General features: G+C 31.5%; 2 long non-coding RNA genes across 2 annotated transcripts in view; both read left to right on the top strand.

The window, feature by feature from the left end:
* Positions 1–175, top strand: part of LOC139424998 (uncharacterized) — a 141107-nt gene extending 140932 nt beyond the window's left edge. The window contains exon 3 of the long non-coding RNA XR_011636149.1: positions 126–175. This is a non-coding gene — a long non-coding RNA (uncharacterized lncRNA). The remainder of the gene's footprint in view (positions 1–125) is intronic.
* Positions 176–1342: 1167 nt separating this feature from the next.
* LOC107445812 (uncharacterized) lies at positions 1343–15391 on the top strand. The gene is made up of 3 exons (XR_001584305.3): positions 1343–1679; positions 9509–9581; positions 14533–15391. It is a non-coding gene; the product is annotated as an uncharacterized lncRNA (long non-coding RNA).
* The last annotated feature ends 5209 nt before the right edge of the window (positions 15392–20600 follow it).

Raw genomic sequence — 20600 nt, 5'->3', positions numbered from 1 at the left:
TTTTTTTTTTTTTTTTTTTTTTTTTTTTTTTTTTTTTTTTTTTTTTTTTTTTTTTTTTTTTTTTTTTTTTTTGCTCGTTATTTGGAAGTCGTCAATTTGTGTAATTTCGTTTGTTTCATTTTCAGCGAAGAATCCTACCTAGTGATTAAAGATGCTGATGAAGTGCAAAACGAGGCAAGTTGGTGCTTTTATTACAAAATTTGATTTGATTTTACACCAACAAACACAATATTTTAAATCGTTTGATAAACATTAACATAATTAAATGAGTAATTAGTTTTTTTTCTTGAAATCGCAGTAAAATTGTTGCTAGTTACAGTCATTTGTTTACTATGTTAATTGAAACAGAATTACAAAACAAGGTTTTATAAAAAAAATTATAGGAATATTCTTTTTATTTTATTTTTATTTTATTCTTTTTATTTTCAATATGTGCGGTAGTTAAAATAAAAAGCGGCAAAACAGTGAAGCCGCGCTCTAGTTTAGTAGGTAGCGGATGAGTTCGAGAACAGTCGAGTCATATTCTACTCGTACATACATACGCGGAGTGCGCGCCGTCGCTGTTTTGTTTTTATCTTTCGAACAAAGTGTCTTACCATTCCAAAAATTTGGAATTAATATCATTGTGGATTATACTTCACACTGTTGAAATATAAAAAAAATCAAAGATGTCCAAATTGCAAAAAAATGAATTTTTTTATGTCAAAAACAAAAAATTTTATATTTTAATGTTGATTTTCTTAAAATTTGAGAAAAATCACTTCAAGAAAGTGTATTTAAATATTTTTGTTGTTGGGTGGCAATACGTTAAAAAATAACTTGCAAAGTCGTGCGCTCAAAAAAGCGAAATTTTCAAAAATTCGTATAGTCAAAAATATGCAATTTAAACAAAAACGCAAAAATACGTGTTGATTTATTTTCAATAAAGAACAATTAAAAAAAATTATATCATTTTTGTATCATGGGTGTAAATTTTTTATGGATTGTGCCATATATATGTAAGCTTGCTTCATACTCTCAAAATCTAAAGCATGAAGGTTTGCGCGGCAATCTGGAAAATATGGTCTCACTGATAAATCAACGGAGCTATCAATAGTTTGAGCTATTATTTGATTTTTTCCCCAAATTTTGCGATTTTTTTTATTTAATTCTTTTGAATTGAATTCTAATTTTTAAGGAGTACGCAGTACAAATGTGTTTTTCAACGCGTTCAGAAATATCGGTTCTGCCTCGAACTTAAATATCGGTACCTTGAATCGTTATACAACGAAAAGTTGCTCCCAGTTTTAATAAAGTGTTGAACTGAACCATATTTTTGCTCCAGTTGATTCATAATATTCTGTACTCACGTGAAAAAGTACGACAATCTAGCTTAAATCAGCATCTTATTATGGTTTCAAGTAATTTGTGTATGATAACATGATTCAACACGCTCCAATGACGCCGTGAGCATTGAGAATAGTTTACTGAGGTCAGAGTGAGTGTAGCAAAATAGTTTACAATAGGCAGCAGCCTTAAAGTCTTTTTATATTTATTCAAATTTTATTCATTTTCTCCTGACTTTTCAACTTTCGAATGGAATTTTTATTGAAGGTAATTAATTTTTTATATTGTTTTTTTTTTCAGGGCCAGTGTAATAAACATTCGATAGAACAGAAGAGCAAAAAATCAAACTTAATGTAAGACTGATCAGAAATGTTATATTTAGGGTTTAAAATTAAGAGAATTTTCATATTTTGGAAATTTTTCTAGGACCTGACTGCAAAGCAAAGGAAAGATTGAGTAGAAAGATATTTTTAGGAATATTTAATAATTGTCAAAAAAAAATTATTTTTAGTTCTAGTGCATATTTACCAACTGATATATTTTCCGACCATGAGTTTATCACTGACTGTCGTTATTTGAGAACAGAACTTGATCGATTCGCAAGAAAAATTTAGTCACTATGTGCTTATGCGATAGTTTTGTTCATATATTGAAAGGAAGAATTTAAAAAAACACGGGATCATAAAAAAATAATATCCTAAAGAATAATTTCTCTCAATATATAAATAGTTTAAAACTATTAATAGCGCTCTAATATCCGAATAATGTCTTCGAAAACAAACTTATAAAAATTATGATTTTATTTTTAAAATCCCCAATTCTTGAAATCTCCATTTTATTAATTCGGATAACATCGTCATCGTTTGTGATATATTCCGTCTTTTTATTATATACTAACTAAATACTTCGAAACTATAAACACTTTTTTACCAACTCTTCGAAGTTGGTTAAAAAGGTTAATAATTAATAAATCATTGTTTATCAACAATCAGGGTGAACAAAGTGAGAAAACCTGAAAATATTATGTGGAAAAATCGATATCAATTAATATACCATATACATATTTCATATTTAACGTAACTTTTTGAGCTAACATTAGTATTAAGATAAAGGGGCTTCTGCGTCAGGAACTTTGGGGATTCAGGGGGATAACAGAGACTTTTTTTTTTTTTTTGATCTCGTGGAAGTGACGTCACAGTCAGCCTGTTCCTATTTCTGCCAACATGAAAATTTGGACTTAGTTTCGGCTTTAAATATAATATTACTTTTTTTTAGTGGCAACATGAAACTTTGAATTTATTTTCCGTGTTTGATGGCGAACGATACCAATAGACGAAGAATTATTTTGATTAAAACTAAACAATGGTTTTAATTGATAATTAATCAACGGCTATATTTAAACATTTATTAATGATTATACTTAATAATTAATTATTAATGACTCGTGGTGCCATCTAACGATTCTTTGAAGTATTATTTAAGAAATTAGATAAGTTTACTTAGATCTTTAAAGTGTTCAGAAAATGAAATTTCAAGGTTCGAACTCGCGACCTCAAAATGTCTCCGCGGGATGGTTGTTTCGTGATTGAAAATTTAATTTTATCTATTATAAAAAAAAAGTTTTTGGAAACTCAGAAAATTTTTCCATTTTGAAATTTTTTTATGCTGATTAATTTTTCCAATAATTTAGATTTTTTTAAATATTGGATTATTTATTTTAGTCATTTTTAATTAATTACTTTTAAATTAGAAATTTAATTTTTTATAAACCTTTATGTAGAGTACATTGACTTCAGATATGCAAGGTTAAACATGATACTACTCATTTTTCACGAACTTTCTTAGTGTTTAACAAGTTAAACAAGATATATCCTGCACCACATTGATTTGCTTTTCCCGCTAGAGGCGCTCTATTTTCCATTTTTCGAGTTTATTACTACAGGTGCTATCATCATCATCATTAAGTCAATCAGAAAAGACATCCAATGACATCATGTTTTTTGAACCAATCAGAAATGAGTTATCCAAGCAATGCATTCTAGGTTGTAATCTATCTTATAAAAATCAAAGCTTCTCACTGAAATCATAAGAAACAACTTTGCTTTTTCCTGTATGTCTTTTTAAGTATAGAAATGGCTAAATTAAAACGAAAAGCTGCTGAAGTAAGTATTCTTTTATTCATTTTGATGGATTTTGTTCAATGCTTAATATTGTTTATCTTAATAAGTTCTTTTTATTATTATTTTAGTGTCCCCGAAGTCCTTTTCACGAAACTATGTTTCCTTTAGGAGAAGACGTCTTTATTTCCAGTTCTATTAACAATGAACGGATTCTAATTGACGCAAGAGAATACTAGAAATAGAAAGAAAAGTTCTATCCATGGAAGGAAGGAATAACTCTAACACTTTACCAGTTTATTCATTTAGTAAACAGTTTATTGAACAGTTAATTGACTGAAACGACGAAAGATGAAAGACTGAAACGACACCCTCTTGACGAATACTCTATAGACTTATCATGCTTCATTGATCCAGTGAGTGTAAATTCTGAAACTCTCTCTCTAGTGTCGGCATTCAAGATAAAGATAAGTGGCAAAATATCGTGATGATTGAATTTCGAGAAGCCGTCATCCTTAAGAAAGTTAGTACTTGTCGAAATGGAAATAATTTCACGACAAACTTAATCCTAAATGGTTCCCAATTGCATAAAATATTTTCACTCCGAGAATTTCTGCTGGACAATTTATACTATTTTAAATATAGTCATTTGGACTTTAAGAAATATGTTTGAAGATGTGCTAACGTATCCTGTGCCAGTTGTAGCTCCCGAAGAGAATGGAACTATCATCGAAACTTTAAGGCACATCTTATGGACTGAAATATTCAAGCTTTTAGCTAATCACGAAGACATAGTTAATCCTATGAAAGTTAAGGTCTGGTTTCTTAGGACAAGTGCCTTATCTGAGCGTCAGCGGGGCGTCAACGTTCCGCTGACGCCAACAAAATATTGGTTTGTTAGCTCAAGGCCTGGTTTCTTAGAACTAGCGCCTTATTTGGGCGTCAGCGGAAAGTTGACGTAGAGCTGACGCCAAAAAAATACTTTTTTGTTAGCTCAGCTTGAGCAGTCGGTCCAACGCAGACATTATCTCTCATTGCGCATGCGTTAATAACGCAAACAAATATTTATTTTGAATTTGTATTGATTTTGTTATTGTCGACTAGTGTTTTAGAGAACAAAAAATGACTTTGTCCAAGAAAGAACACATTATAGCTCAGTTAAATGAAGAATGCTATGTTTTATGAAGAAGCTATGTTTAATGTCAAAATCAAAATCTTGGCTGATTTCAATGTGCTGTTGGATGTTGTCCGCCATTGCTTCTGTGGTTAACGTCACGTTGTAATCCAACTGCAGTTGTGTCGGACGGCAGTTGTAGTTCAAGATGAGCGTTCAATGACGTATACTATCAAACTCACAAATGGACCAATCAGAGGTTAACGCTGATTTCCAGCTGACGGCGTCCTGTCCTAAGAAACCAGGCCTTAAGTCATTTAGAGCGTTCATTCAACACACTTTTAATGAATATCAAACCAAATGAAATTATTAAAAAATAATTTATGATACTGTTAGAAACAAAACACGTCATCCTATCTCTCATGAAAATTTATTAAGCTTTGTAACTTCTAATTTCCCAGAATCTATTGATCTTGTTGAACTGCTACAAATAGCAAGAAATGACTTTTGCTCAAGTTCAGCATCAATAAATATTTTATGATTTCCTTTATAACTCTTTCTTATTTGTGTATATAGTTGATAATAGCAGAACTATAGGTCGACTCAACTGCATAATCTTTTCTTATTTAAACTTTGTATCATTAATATGGATGCGCTTTATAAAGATCCTAAGCTACCAGCTAGTTTTTATGGTGTTGGTGCATTGCACCGTACTCTCGTTGATGAAGTGGAGGCAAATACTATTAAACAGTGGCTCTGCTTTAAAAATTCTTACACACTACGTAAGTCTCTTAGGCTTAAATTTCAACGGAATCGTGTTTTAATGAGTGACATGAATATACAATTTCAAGTTGATTTAGTTGATATGCAATCTCGTTCTGAATTTAATAAAGGCTATAATTAAATAAATAAATTTAATAAGACTTGCATCGATGTTTTCGCTATATATATCTAGGCTATTCCCTTTAAAGATAAAACAGGAAAAAATTTAAAGTACCACTAGAAGCAGTTTTTAAAGAACGGAAACCTCAATCATTTCAATGAGGTGATGGAATAGAATTTAAAAATAAGATTGTTCAAAATTATTTAAAAAACATAAATGTGAATTTTTTTACAACCAATAATCAAACAAAAATATCACAGATCAAATAAAACATCTCAGGTAACAGCTGAACTATTTTAAAAAGATTCTGATGATGGTTTAAAGGAAATAACAAATTTTTTCAAAGAAATTGCCATAGTGGACATGATTGGATGCATACATTCAGATTTATTTTACCAAAAGAGACTTTTACTTAATTTAGTTGATTTGAAAATAAAACTGATGCGAAGTGCATCCGAATTTTGTCTAAAAGGATGTGCTGGATATAAAGTAGCACTGGATCATGAGTCTTTAATCATCAGAAAAGTTTGTGTGAATCCTGAAGTTATACTTGGTCATGCAAAGGCATTGGAAAAAAACAAGTGCAAAATATCCTATCAATCGAATCCTCTGAAAAGTGAATTCTATTGTCGTTATTCAAGATACATGTCTTTTATTCAAGATAATGTATTTTCAGGCCAAATGCCAAAAAAAGTGATTGTAGGATGTGTAGATAATGATGCTTTCCTCGGATCACTTACAAAATCTCCTTATGAATTTAAACATTTTGATTTAAATTTTATTGGAGTGTATGTTGACGGACAACCAGTACCTCACAATTCTCTAGAACGCGATTTCTCACAAAACCAATACATTCATGCTTATCAATTTTTATTTACCGGTACGGAACGAGTGGGTCAAGACATAGGAATATTTATTTCCGGAGAAGAATACGTGAACGAAATTACATTGTTTAGATTTGATCAGTCTTCAGATTTATGTTCAGGAAAGTATCGAAACCTGATTAAACACATGACTGGAACTGAAATCTAACAAATCTCCAGAGCAAACTGTATATGTCATTATTTTTGCCGAGTGAGAAATTTCAAACGAGATTAACAAATCAAAAAATATTTTGTATGACTTGGGAAACTGAAGAATGGATGGAATGCAACTATTTCGCATTTTATCTTAGGAAAAGATTACATCACTTTATTTTCAAGGAGTTTATTCGAGAGATCCATTGCCGACGCTACGGAAAAAATTCTTGTGCGTGAGCCAATTCCGATAATTCCACACAGCCCGGTACTCACTGGATTGCTTTATTTGCGAATCAGAAGAATGAGGTAGAATTGAATGACTCTTTTGGTAGACCATTCAGCTTTTATCGCATAAATACATCTCCTTATTCAGCTGTACAATGAAATTGTAGAGAATTTCAATCACCTACCGAGAAAGTGTGTATTCAATATTGTATTTACTTCTTACTTAAACGATATCAAGGCCATTCTATGCATCATATTTTAAATCAGTTGTATATAACTGATTTTCCCATGCATCAATTTGTTAAGAAAAGATACGTGTAAGATTTGTGTTTAGAAAATAATAAAATAAGATTAAACTGAAATATTGCGTATTTCTTCTATTATAAAATTTTTATTTTATTACTAGAAAAAAAAATGTAGAAACCTTTTTAAGAAATGAATACGGTTAGAAAATTTTCCGCCTACGAAAAAAAAAATTCTAACGTTTTTATTTTTTATATATAAGAAAAAAAAATATTTTTATGAAAACTTTTCAAAAGTGATTACTTTTAGAAAACGTTTCTTTCCTAGAAAAAAAGAATATTTATAAACACTATCGTTATATGCAAGAAAAAAAATTTCAGAAGATATATTTTAAGAAAAACTTTTCTTAAAAAAATTTAAAAAAATTTTTGTAAATCAAATTTTTTAGTAAAATTTATTTTTAAATTTTAATTGAAAAGATTTTATTATGAATGTATTACTTTACACGAAAATAAAACTTGGACGACAATAACAAAGAGAAAAAGTTTAAATCAATAGCATTTATTTTTAAATTTTCAACCAACCATTTCTGCGAGCATACATTACAGGTTTTTTTATTCTATTTACAATGAACAGCTTTTTATTTACATCTAAATGTGTTGGCAATCGAACATCACTTAATGCTTTTTAAAATACATTTCTCCCTACAGAAGCTGATTTTCTGTTTCTTAAGAAGTCATTAATAAGGTTTACAATATTGCTTCCAGGAACGGCATTATCTTCATAAATAATTTCTCCTTTAGTATTCCAAATAATGGATTCTTGAGTTTTCAGAAACTTGTAGATATCTTTAACTTTCTCTTGAAATCGAGTCGGAACTATAATCAAAATTTTTTCTTCAAAGTCCTCTGTTTCATTTTTGATTTTGGAAGAGTTTTCTTCTACAGTCTTAATTCCTGGATCTCCTGCAATTGATGATTGGATTCGGAAATATCCTGTTTCTTTATCGAAAAATATGTATATTTCTACAATACTTGTGAATACAAAGTCGTCTTCTCTAGCATCTGTTAAGTCCTTGTTTTATGCAGTATTTTTCATTTGTTGACCCAATTCCGATAAGTGTTCTTGAACTTGAACTCTGTCTTCCGGAACCAGCACAAACTTCTTACCGTGCTCCATGAATGAGGGAACTGATGATGGATATAGCTGCAGGCAGTAAAATAAGTAGAAAGCTTTCTCCTTTCTGAATGAGAATTTTTTTTCTCTCATACAAGGGTGTTTTCTTTTGTTTTAATTTCCTGATATGGAGCTAAACGAGTTTTCTTGTTAGCAGTATATTACGACAAAACACACTCACACGAAGTTTTATTCTCGCTCTTTGAACACTTTTTTAACAATCCTTTGGGGATTTTCGATTTGGAGATCAATTTTATGAGTTCTAATGTGCATTAATCACATCCGGTCATCTTACTATCAAATGATTTCTTTTACTGTTTTGCTGACCTTTTTATAACTTTAAGAGGAAACGTGCAAATGCTTTTGCAATGAGAGCAATGATTAAAATCTAATGAATGTGCAGGGCAAAAATAAACAGTTGATATAAGTTCATTAATTTAAGGACAGTCAAGATCTTCTAAATAGTAGCACACTCTGCCTTATAAAAATTCTAGAAACTTTCGTTTCTCGAATCCTTTGCATAAATGTGTGAAAATATGTTTAACAAAAATGATAGAACGGATGGAAGGCTCCAGTCCTTGATCCCAGTTTAATCGATGAATATTTTCCATCTCGATTTTTTATTTAAAGAAATCTGATGCAAAAAAATTGAGCAAAAATTGTTTTTATTTCTCCCTGTAAAAAAATAGTAACGGCTGCTGCCATTGTCACATCTGTTTTGGGTGTTCAACATAGTGAAAAATTTAGTTTTATTGCGTTAAAACTATAACATTTTGAGACTTGAAATTACGACACGTGCAGGGAAATATTTAGAGAGTGCGATAAAATAAAAAAATTTAAAATGCTGTTATTAATTTGGGAAATACTTTTAAGCGAACAGCATAAAACGCATGAAGACCATATAGGCCACAGGAATGTAACTACAAATTTGACGTATTGAAAACATATTATTTCAAAGAGGAAAAAGCACTTGTAGAATAATTAATCCCAAGAAACTGAAGCTGGAATATCTGTATACGAAATGTATAATGTGAAAAATTCTAATTGCATTAAAAATGGAAAAGTGGATACTTTTCCAGCGCTAGTCCCGTATTTTCAAGACTCAGAAAACACCATTCACGTTTGGTAGAGTTTTGAAAATGGGCGCGTATGATCGAATGCTCGACGCGTGTCGACTTCCTATATCTTTTTAATTTTTAAGTTAATAAAGTTTTTTATGTTATCTAAATAGCGCTTATGACACTTTTACTTCCAGAAAAAATTCATAACACGCTAGCTCTTAAACATTTTCAATTATTTCTTTACCTCTATCTTTAATTACATCGTTTATTTAATACACAAAAAGAAAGTTTTTAAATAATTTTTCAGGTTAAAATTTGAAATTTTATGAGTCTTTTTTTTTCAGTCACAATATAACTGTGATTATTCATTTGAATGAGATGCCGACTACAACTTATTCTTATAGACCGAAGTTTGAGGTAAATAATTTTATTGAAAACTCTAACTAATATCTTATTGATATACACTCAAGAGCCAAAATGTTATGACCACCTCTTAATAACGAGTTGGCCCACCTTTAGCCCGCGACACAGCTGCAACCCGCCATGGCATGGATGCCACAAGTCCTTGGTAGATGGCCGGAGACAGATTGTACCAGATGTTTAAGCAACGTTCACGCAAATCCGAGATATTGCGACTTAATGGTCTTTGAACTCTGAGCTGCCGATTCATGACATCCCAAATGTGTTCTCCGGTGATGATAGAGATCCGGTGAATTAGGTGGCCAGGACATTAACTGGAATTCAGCATCATGTTCCTGGAACCACTCCAACACAATTCGAGCCTTGTGACACGGGGCGATGTCCTGTTAAAAAATTCCATTTCCTATTAGAAAAACTGAGGCCATATAAGGGTGCATCTGGTCCGCAAAGATGTTCAGATACCCTGTAGCATTCATGGTCTGCTCTACCACAACCACGGATCCCAGAGACACGCAGGAGAGCGTTCCCCAAAACATAATACCGCCACCACTGGCCTGTGTATGACCTACTGTACATTGAGGGAGCAACTGTTCGCCAGGAAGACGGCATATCTTGACACGGCCATCGGCGTGATGAATGACAAACCGTGATTCATCTGACCAGGCAACTCTCTCCCACTGATCCATGAACCAGTCACGATGTTCCCCGGGCCCAGCGCAGGAGTAGTTGGCGATGACACTTGGTCAGCAAAGCGTATGCTGCGTCGCCCCATATCCAACAGTGTACGCTGAACAGTGTGCTCTGATACTACTTTACTTGACCCTGAATTGTATTGGGCTGTCAGCTGAGCCACTGTCTATCTCCGGTTTTGATTCCCCAAGCGAGACAATCTCCGACGATCTTTTTCTTTGATAGCGTGTGGTCGTCCAACACCATGTCGTCTATTGCTGGTTTCACCGTCATTCATCCACTTTGTATAAGTACTAACAACTGTACATCGCGAACAACCCACCAGTCGTGCAGTTTCGGAAATACTTGTTCCGAGCTTTCGAGCCATTACAATCTGCCCTCTATCAAAGTCGCTTAGATCCGCAGCCTTTCCCATCACACACAGAAGTAAGTGAAAGAATGAGTCTTCAAACTCTCCAGCAACAGTTAAATCCCACTTCCACCTCATCACGTGCCTTCCACGTCATCCAGGAGAGTTCATTGCAAAATGTAGGGCTCTTGATGTTTTGGCTCTTGAGTGTATATATATAATCAAATGATTTCTTTTACTGTTTTGCTGACCTTTTTATAACTTTAAGAGGAAACGTGCAAATGCTTTTGCAATGAGAGCAATGATTAAAATCTAATGAATGTGCAGGGCAAAAATAAACNTTTTATATATATATATATATATATTTCTAATAAGTACTCTTTATTTGCTTGATTTCAAACTTCTGTATTCCATTAATAAATGTACTCATAAATGCTTATGAATGTATAGGGGTATCAAGAAAATAAAAATAGAGGTATTGAACATTATATATAATATTATTTTATCAAAAAAAATTATATTCCTTTCTTAGTTTAGGGAGAGGATGGATTTATTGCTCAAGAGAAAAGGGAGATTCACTTGAGCGTTTCACTTGATATATTCACTTGATATACAACTTGATATATTATTAGTATACACGAACAAAAAATAATAATAATTCTATGAAATAAAACACAAAGAAAGTAATTCTTGTAAAATTACGGACTGAATGATAATGACATTTCTAGCAATAAATCATAATTCTAGTATTTAAAAGTACTGCATTTAAACCATTCATTACGGAATTTTTCCGTTTATATGGTAGCGGTTTACCTGAAATTCTCATTACTACACATGTAGTAAAACATACAAAACTGAAAAGTAAATTTAACCGAATAAATGTTTTTTATGATATACTCTAAGATACGATAAAATTACAAATTTTACCTCATTTACCGATTTTTTTCACAAGTGATAAGACCATATTTTATTGTTAATTTTATAAGAGTTATTACCAACCCGCTTCGTTCAAAACTACCTAGCGTTTATTTTTGTTACCATAGAGTAAGAAAAACTGTACATTTTAACATTATATGGTAGTTTTGATTGTACAAGAAATTCCTCAGCTTAATCCTAAACAAAAAAAAGGCTTTAGGGAATTAAAACAATAACAACCTCAGAAATTAAAATCTTGGAAAAGGTTTTTCTTTTCAATATAAGAAATTAAAAAGGAAATAAAAAAATTGGAATTAGGCTTAAATAAATAACTAAGATTCTAGCAGTGAAAGTTGAAAATATATCTATCAAAGGAATCGAAATATATTTTAAAAATACTTTATAACTAATTTTAAAAATGCTTTATGAAGAAAATATATTGCTCTTCAGCTCAAAAACTTACTAACATCTTCAAAACTACGTAGATTTCAGATCTAAAGCAAAGAGATACACATTTTCATCCAAATTAATAATCCAAACAATGTAAATTAAACATTTTTAGGGTACTGAGTACTGTAAAATATTCCGGTCCAATTTGTGGTAAAAAGTACCGGCTGTCAGTGTGACGGTACTTTTTACTGTAAAATGTGAAATCAGTCTCGTCAACGTGAAAAAAATAGTTATTTTGGGCTAATTCTCGAAATTACAATTTTATGACTGCTTTTCCAATCATTTAAAGCTCATTAGAATTTCAAAAAAACAACAACCATGAAGCAATATAAAGATAATTAGTGTTTTTTTTACTTAATTTATCTATTTGTTTATTTATTTAGAAAAAGGTAACAAAAATGACTATAAAGTAATGTATAAAGAATTGCTTTTTTTATTAATATTAGTAAGGTAAAGGGGTAAAAATAATTTTGCTGAAAAATAATTGCTCGACAACTTCGATTGGTTAAATAAAGATTAGGTCTTATTCATTAGGAGCAAAAAGGAACTCTTTTCTTAAGCGAAAATTACTTAGACAAATACTATTTAAAATTTTGTACACAAGAGTATTACTCGAACTAATTTTATGACGATTTTTTAAATTAAAACTTAAAACTTAATTTTTTAATATATGAACTGTGTTGAGCCTGTATTTGAATGAACTAATAAGGCAGAAACAATTTAAAATATTGCAAAATCAAGCTATGAAGTTTTTTAAAGAGCAAAACTTTATAGTTAATAAAAAAATAACAAATAAAAAACTGTAAAAATCGAAAACTTTGTCAATCAATACGATAAAAGAGTCTGAAAAATTGTGTTAATAAAAACTATGGAGATAAGAATTGGATTTAAAATAATATTCTATTTCTTGAATTCCAATTTCACTTTGAATCTATTCTGATTTTTATGATGTTCAAGGAAGTAAATAATTTAAAGAGATTCAAATTAAATATCCATGTTTATGAAACCAATAATTATTTCTAAAAAAGCCTAAATCTAAGCAAAAATTAAAATTACGTAAATATTATTTTTTTAGACTAATTCATGAAGAGCTAGTACTCAAGTGACACAAAATCTTTGTTCTCGTCAAAAAAAGTGAGGGAAAATATTGCAAAGTAAATCCGTAAAACGTTTCGTTTTAGGGAATAAGGGAAATATTAGTAACTAGGAGGCTTCGTCCCCTGCTCGATGGCGCTCACCAACCCCCTGAACTGCTTTCACAGTTCATTTCAGATTGCTTCGCAATCCAATGCTCGCTTTGCTNAGGCTTAAATAAATAACTAAGATTCTAGCAGTGAAAGTTGAAAATATATCTATCAAAGGAATCGAAATATACTTTAAAAATACTTTATAACTAATTTTAAAAATGCCTTAGAAAGAAAATGTAGCTTCAGCTCAAAAACTTACGAACATCTTCAAAACTACGTAGATTTCAGATTTAAAGCAAGGAAATATACTTTTCAACCAGATTAATAACCCAAACAATGTAAATTAAACAATTTTAGGGTACTGAGTACACTGTAAAAAATTCGGGTCCGATTTGAGGTAAAAAGTACCAGCAGTCAGGGTGACGGTACTTTTTATTGTAAAATTTAAAATCAATCGCGTCAATGTGAAAAAAATAGCTATTTTGTGCTGATTCTCGAAATTACATTTTTAGGACTGATTTTTCCATCATTAAAGCACATTATAATTGCTATTTTTATTAAGAATATAAGCAAGGTTAAGAAATCGAAGATAGTTTTGCTGGGAAAGAAATTACGTGACAAACTTTTATTGGTTAAATAAAATTTAGGTCTTATTCATTAGGAGCAAAAAGGAAGTCTTTTCTTGTGCGAAAATTATTTAGACAAATATTATTTAAAATTTTGTACACAAGAGTATTACTCGAACTCATTTTATGAGAATTTTTTAAATTACGACTTATAACACAATTGATTTTTTAATATATGAACTGTTTTGAGCCTGTTTTTGAATGAACTAATAAAGCAGAAACAATTTTAAAAATTGTAAAATCGAGATATGAAGTTTTTTAGAGAGCAAAACTTTATAGTTAATAAAAAATAACAAATAAAAAACTGTAAAAATCGAAAACTTTGTCAAACAATACGATAAAATAGTCTGAAAAATTGTGTTAATAAAAACTACGGAGGTAAAAATTGGATTTAAAATAATATTCCATTTCTTAAATTCCAATTTCACTTTGAATCTATTCTAATTTTTATGATGTTCAAGGAAGTAAATAATTTAAAGAGTTTCAAATTAAATATCCATTTTTATGAAACCAATAATTATTTCTAAAAAAGCATAAATTTAAGCAAAAATTAAAGTTACGTAAATATTATTTATTGAGACTAATTTATGAAGAGCTAGTATTCGAGTGACACGAAATCTTTGTGCTCCTCAAAAAAAGTGAGGGAAAATATTGCAAAGTAAATCCGTAAAACGTTTCGTTTTAGGGAATAAGGGAAATTTTAGTAATTATAATTGGTCTCTTTTTTTTAGAGGGTGGAGTTATGGAGTAACATAGGAGGCTACATAGGAATATGGCTTGGAATATCTTTAATCGCTTTATGCGATTTTTTCGATACAATAATTGGCATCCTTTTTCATCTTTATCAGAAGCTTCATGTCAGAGCTAAAAGATTAGTAATACGATTTTTTAAACGGTAAATTTTCTTCGTATGAATAATTGTAAACAGGCCTGAAAGCGAGACGGAAAAGAGAAAAAATTGGTAGTAAACTATTTCAATAATTTTCGGGAGGAGTAAATCTATTCTTATCAATAGACAATTCATTGCTTTTAATTTTTTCTCGTTCGTTCGTTGTAGTGGAACTGGGAGTCTGAGGCCATACGGTAATTTTCTCTCTGTTCGTTCATTCGTTGTAGTGGAACTGGGTGTCTAAGGCCTAACGGCCCTTTTCCCATTCATCCTGAAATTAGACTAAGAAACATGCATGACAAAAATAAAGTTTGGGGAGCAAAACGGAGTTCGTAAGAAAAAAAAATGGCACTTTGCCATTACTAGGTAATAGCAAAATTACAAGTAATGAAATAGCACATGAAAAAAGGTAAAATTAAAGTATAATGGGAAAATAAACACTAATGAATATTTACAGTTTGGGAGTACATACAAAAGGGGGGGGGGCGAGTTAAAGGAATGTGAGGATGTGCGTATATGTGTAAGTAAGTGTGGCTGTGTTAAAGTCCCGGCCGCCCTGGTAATTACCACTCGTGTAGGGTCGCTCTCTACACTTAAGTTACAAAGATTAGCTTACCCCTGCTCAGACCCCGAGGGGTTGAAATTTTTTCTCGGTGAAGAAGCAATTCAGAATATAAATTGTATCCGTAAAAAAAATTTGGTTTGTTTTATTCCCGAAAAAAAGGTAAAAATGAAATTTTTTTGTAACCAGTTCTTACTCTTTTCCGTCTTCAGTCCTTTTCCGTCTTACATCCTTCCGTCTTTCAGCCCTAATTGTAAACTGAAAAAACTGTGCTGTATAAAAATATATGTCAAATGAATGTTTGAATAGCTTTTGTGACAGTAAATAAAATTTGCTTCAGGCGTTAGAATGCGTTTTATTTTGTTGTTGTTCAATTTTCTGTTTCCGTCCTTTCGAAATGATACTTTAAAATTTGGGATTTTTTTTCACAGTATGTGTTGCCACTTTCAATGGATATTTTTAAAATTCTGGTGATTAAAAATAGTATATTCAGTGCGTAAAATAAAATTTGGACCCACCAGAACAATTTTCGATCTAATGATCGGATCTTCAGGCTCTTGGGCATGGATGAAGAACCAATGGTACGCGACACAATATTTTGGGCACGCCACCGATCACTAAATTTTAATTGTAAGTGCAATAAGAGGCAGAAATAAACAGTCGACGTCTATGATTAAATATGTTGGTAAAAATTGTCATGCGAGTGCGGCAAGTTACTCGGCTGCAAATGTCATTATTTGGCATAGTAAACCTTTTCAAGAGGGAGAGTTTTTGAAGGAAGCCCGGTTAGTATGCGCGCCATCACTTTTTGATGATTTCGATTCGAAGATAATTCAGCTCATCAAATATACTCCTCTGTCTAAAAACCCAATAAAAGAAAGAATCTTTAAACTGGCCGGGAATGTAAGAGATCAACAAATTGGCATTAACTCCTGCTCTTTTTATATCGCTATGTCTTAACGAAAGCACTGACGTCACTAAATCTGCACGTTTAGCTGTTTATGCTCGATATTTCGAAGGAAACGTCATTAAGGAAGAATTTATTGCGATAACATCGTTGCTATCAACTACAAAAGGCATTGATATTTGTACGGCTGCTAAAAATTCACTTATTGACAAAGAAATTGATTTGAAAAAAATTGTTTCAGTAACAACTGATGGTGCTCCAAGTATGGTGGACAAAAAATATGGCTTCATAAGTTTATTTCAAACAGGCTTGTGGCATTCGATTTCTGAATTCCACTGCATCATTCACCAACAAGCCTTGTGTGCTAAGAGAGATTTAACATCTCTTGATAATGTAATGGTGGTAGGCACAAAAATAGTCAACCTCATTTCTTCGCAGGCTTTAAATAAGCGAAAGTTTGATGCTCTGTTGGATGAAATCAACTCGGTGTATAATGGCTTACTGATGTATAATATTGTTCGCTGGTTGAGCCACGGGAATGCGCTTAGAAGAAATCAAACCTTTTCTGCAAAATGAGGGGGGAATTGAACAATACCCACAGGTGTTGGATATTATGTGGCTTTCGAAATTTCGTTTTTAGAGACATTTGTCACCGTTTCAATGAATTGAATGTGAAACTTCATGGCACAAATAAAACAATTATCGTCATGACAGATGTCATTCGCGTTTTGGCTAAACTGCATGTTTTCAAGAACGATATTATTACAAGAAACGACAAGTATTTTTCCAAACTTGAAAAAAAAATATTAACGATTTAGATTTGCATGAGAAACCAGGCGAATAAACCGTCACTGAAGAATTTATTTCTGTAATTGACTCTTCAATCAATTAAGTTTCAGTGATATTTTGCCAGTTCAAAGAATTATCAGAAGCACTCAAGTTTATTATGTAAGCCGATGTGACTTCATCTGATAAATTGAACTTGTCCCAGTTAGATTGGTTGGATATTGAAGAATTTGAAATGCAGCTGATTGATTTCCAGTCTAGTTCAATATGGATTCAAAAATTTATTGAAACAAGAAAAGAGTTGGAATTAATTGAAACAAAAAGATTGACAAGCAATATAAGTAAAAATGCCAATAACAAAATTTTGGAAACATGGAATTCGTTTGGAACCAGACACATTTAACTGTTTGAAGGAGCTGGCTCGTGCTATGTTAACCATATTTTCATCTACCTATGCCTGCGAATCATTATTTTCAGAGATAATTTACATTAAAGATTCTCTTAGAAAGTAGTTTTTGGACTCTCCGTAGTTTTTGGACAATTTTAATATCATGATGGATATTCTTTTGATTTATAAAAATTTCTGGTACTGTATATTAAGTAAGAACCGTTTGTAAAATCGATTTTTTTTCCTACCATATTATTAAAAAAAATTCCTGAATGTGAGAAAGGGAAGGAAAGTGGTGCTCATTTTTTTTTCTAGGAAAACATCTACTTTTTTTTCTGATGCCAACTACTTACTATTTATTTCTCAATTTCTGCTTTGAATTATGTCTTTTGTTTAATGATCCGAAATAAAACATCACGCTAAATGGATGATGTTTCATTTTTCTATAATTACGTTTACTTCAACTATTTGACTTGAAGCAAAAACAGCAACAATTCGATTTCAAGACTCAAATATCAACTATTTGACTTCGAGTAAAATTTGAGAAGAATTCTAGATTTCTCATAAATTTTGATAATAAGGATGTAATGAAACATCTATTGGAAACTCCAGCAATCTTACCTTAGACTACACAGTCAATCGGTGAATGCTTCTTCTTGCAGTATATTTGGTAAATTTATTTATAAAATGAATCTCTAAAAACCATTCTGTCCCGTCGTGTAGGCTGGTGTTTAATATTTGTATGATTTTTAAGAGCTTCTTGTGTAGAATTATAATTAATAGTTTACATGCTTACAACACGAAAACATTTCAAAGTGCATTTTACTGAGCCGAGGGGGCTTAGGGGATAGAGAGCTCGCCTCCCAACGAGGAAACTCGAGTTCAAATCACGGCCTTAACAGGTCGATATAAATTACGCTCCTGGATCGCAAAGACCACAGGGCTGACGTAAATTATCCTCAGTGGTATACGGATCATGGATTAGAGTCCCCTTGCTGTCTAATCATGGAAGGTTTTCGTTTCTTACCTCACCATACAATGCCAATGCAGGTTAGTTTCATAAAAAAACCTCTACGAAGGAAAATCTCTTCCGATACTTCCCTTGTCTTCTGGATAGGGTTTAAAATTTCAAAACTGAGTAGGGTGTTCAACGTCATTATAAAATAAAGTAAAATAGTGAGGGATCGTGGTGGCTCAGGTGATAGAGCATTCACCTCTCAATGAGGTGACTCGGGTACGAATCCCTGTGTTGGCTAGTAGATACGAATTCTGCTCCCGGCTCGCACCAACAACAGTGATTAGGTAAAGTATTCTCAGTGGTTCGGTGAATAATGGATTAGAATCCCCTTGCCGAAGGGTGACCTCGACGGAGGTTTTCGCGATTTTCCTTTCCGAGTAAAGCAAATGTGGTTTAGTTTCATCAAAAAGTCCTCCATGACTGTTAGTTTGTTCCAGCACTTGATCCAGAAGTTTCAAATGTCTTCTGGGTTGGTTCAACATTCGAAGGCCATGGAGTTTAACATTGAACTCAGAATTGGGGCTGCTTCTCAATGGTGGTTATAAAATAAAGCGAATTTGTAAGTTCAATAAAGAAAAGAATTTCGAAAGAAAATAAAGAAAAGAATTTCGAAAACTTTTTCGAAATTTTCGGAGTGATATATATATTTCAAGTAAAAAATAAATTAAATTAAATTAATAAAAAATAAATTAAATAAAAGCATGACATTAAGTATACGGATAAGTTCTGCCCGTGAAGGAGCATGCCTCTTATTTACAGTAATAAAAAATGTTCTTTCAGAAATGAAAGTGGTAGAATTATTAGCCTTTTACTCAATGGTAATGTTTCAGCTTAAAATGACACAACATATGTGACGCGAAGAAATTGTGGCGATTTTAGAACTATTTGAAATACCACTGCTCAAACTCGAGACCCATCGGAGAAAAATTAAAAATAATTCTAAATTATTTTCTTTGGACATGTATATTATTATGTTCTTAAAGAGTCTCGAGATGTCGATTTTTATTTTTTCGATCAATGTATATTTCTTGATACATTTGAACGTTTCCGAACTTTTTTTTCAACCTTTATATATTTAAGGGTTAATGTCTACAACTTTTTTTAAAAGGGCTACTTTTGCATCCTTGTATAATAGTACGAATTTTTCGATACTTAATAATACAGCATAAACAAATGATTAAAGCTGAGATATAAAAGATAAGAACGAAATGCGAGCTTGCTAAGAGAACTGTTTCACTTTTTTTATTTTTTCCTGAAAAAGTGACACCAATTTGTCAGAGGGAAGTAACGCCTACTTATTACTCATTTTCTACTTAGGGTTAGTGCTAAGTTTAACCCTTTCGCGCCGACTGTCACAAATACATGCCAGTATGAAACCGTATCAACCAGGGTAAAAAGATAAAGCTGGTAATCAAAGTAATTCTTTAGCAGTTTATTTGTGGGCGGAGTTATAATTGTTTGATTTATTTAATTCACCATTACTTTGTTCAAAATAAAATTATTTAGTTATACTTCGAATTAACATTGATTATGTGTATGATTAAACTAACAATAATTAAAGTAAAAGCAAAGTAAGTCTATCAAATTAGAAACGACTACATTAAAGTTACCGTTTTTTATTTAATTACGTCCTGATCCTGATTTTGTACGAACGCTTTTCTGAATCATCCGTCCCCAAGGGGTTAATAATCCAAAATTAAACATCACGTGATACGGATAAAAATTCCTTTTGTTAAAATTTAACAAAATTTTCAAGGAATGAGTTTTTAAAATCTTAAACACTCGAACAATTTTAAAAGATTTCTAGAATTTTTATAAATTTGGACACGAAAGACAATATGAAATACAGCAAATTTATTGAATCTATTAAAACTATTAATAGCTTCAATTACATCGTTAATCAATGAATGTTTCTGTTTGAAGTTTATTTAGTATATTTAATCAGAAACAACAGGTCCTTGTGATGTAGGCTGTAGCATTAATTATTATTTATTTTTACTGCCATAAATAGCTTATTTGTTTGAACGTACTTTTCCGTACGTTCTTTTCCATACGCAATTTCAATTGCATTCTACATAAAATAATTACAATTATAAATAAAAACATTAAATTCCTAGAAAACTTACTAGAAACTTAAACTTAGACCCGGAAAACTTAGTAGAAAACTTAAATTCCTAGTCAAAGGACAATCAGACGATTACAAAAACTCGGTCTTGCAGAAAGAAATCACAGATATTGGTCATCAGCCT

Source organism: Parasteatoda tepidariorum, chromosome 1, assembly GCF_043381705.1.
Source record: "Parasteatoda tepidariorum isolate YZ-2023 chromosome 1, CAS_Ptep_4.0, whole genome shotgun sequence".
Lineage (NCBI taxonomy): Eukaryota > Metazoa > Arthropoda > Arachnida > Araneae > Theridiidae > Parasteatoda > Parasteatoda tepidariorum.
Note: the sequence above shows the minus strand (reverse complement) of the source record. Positions and strands in the feature narration are given on the sequence as shown.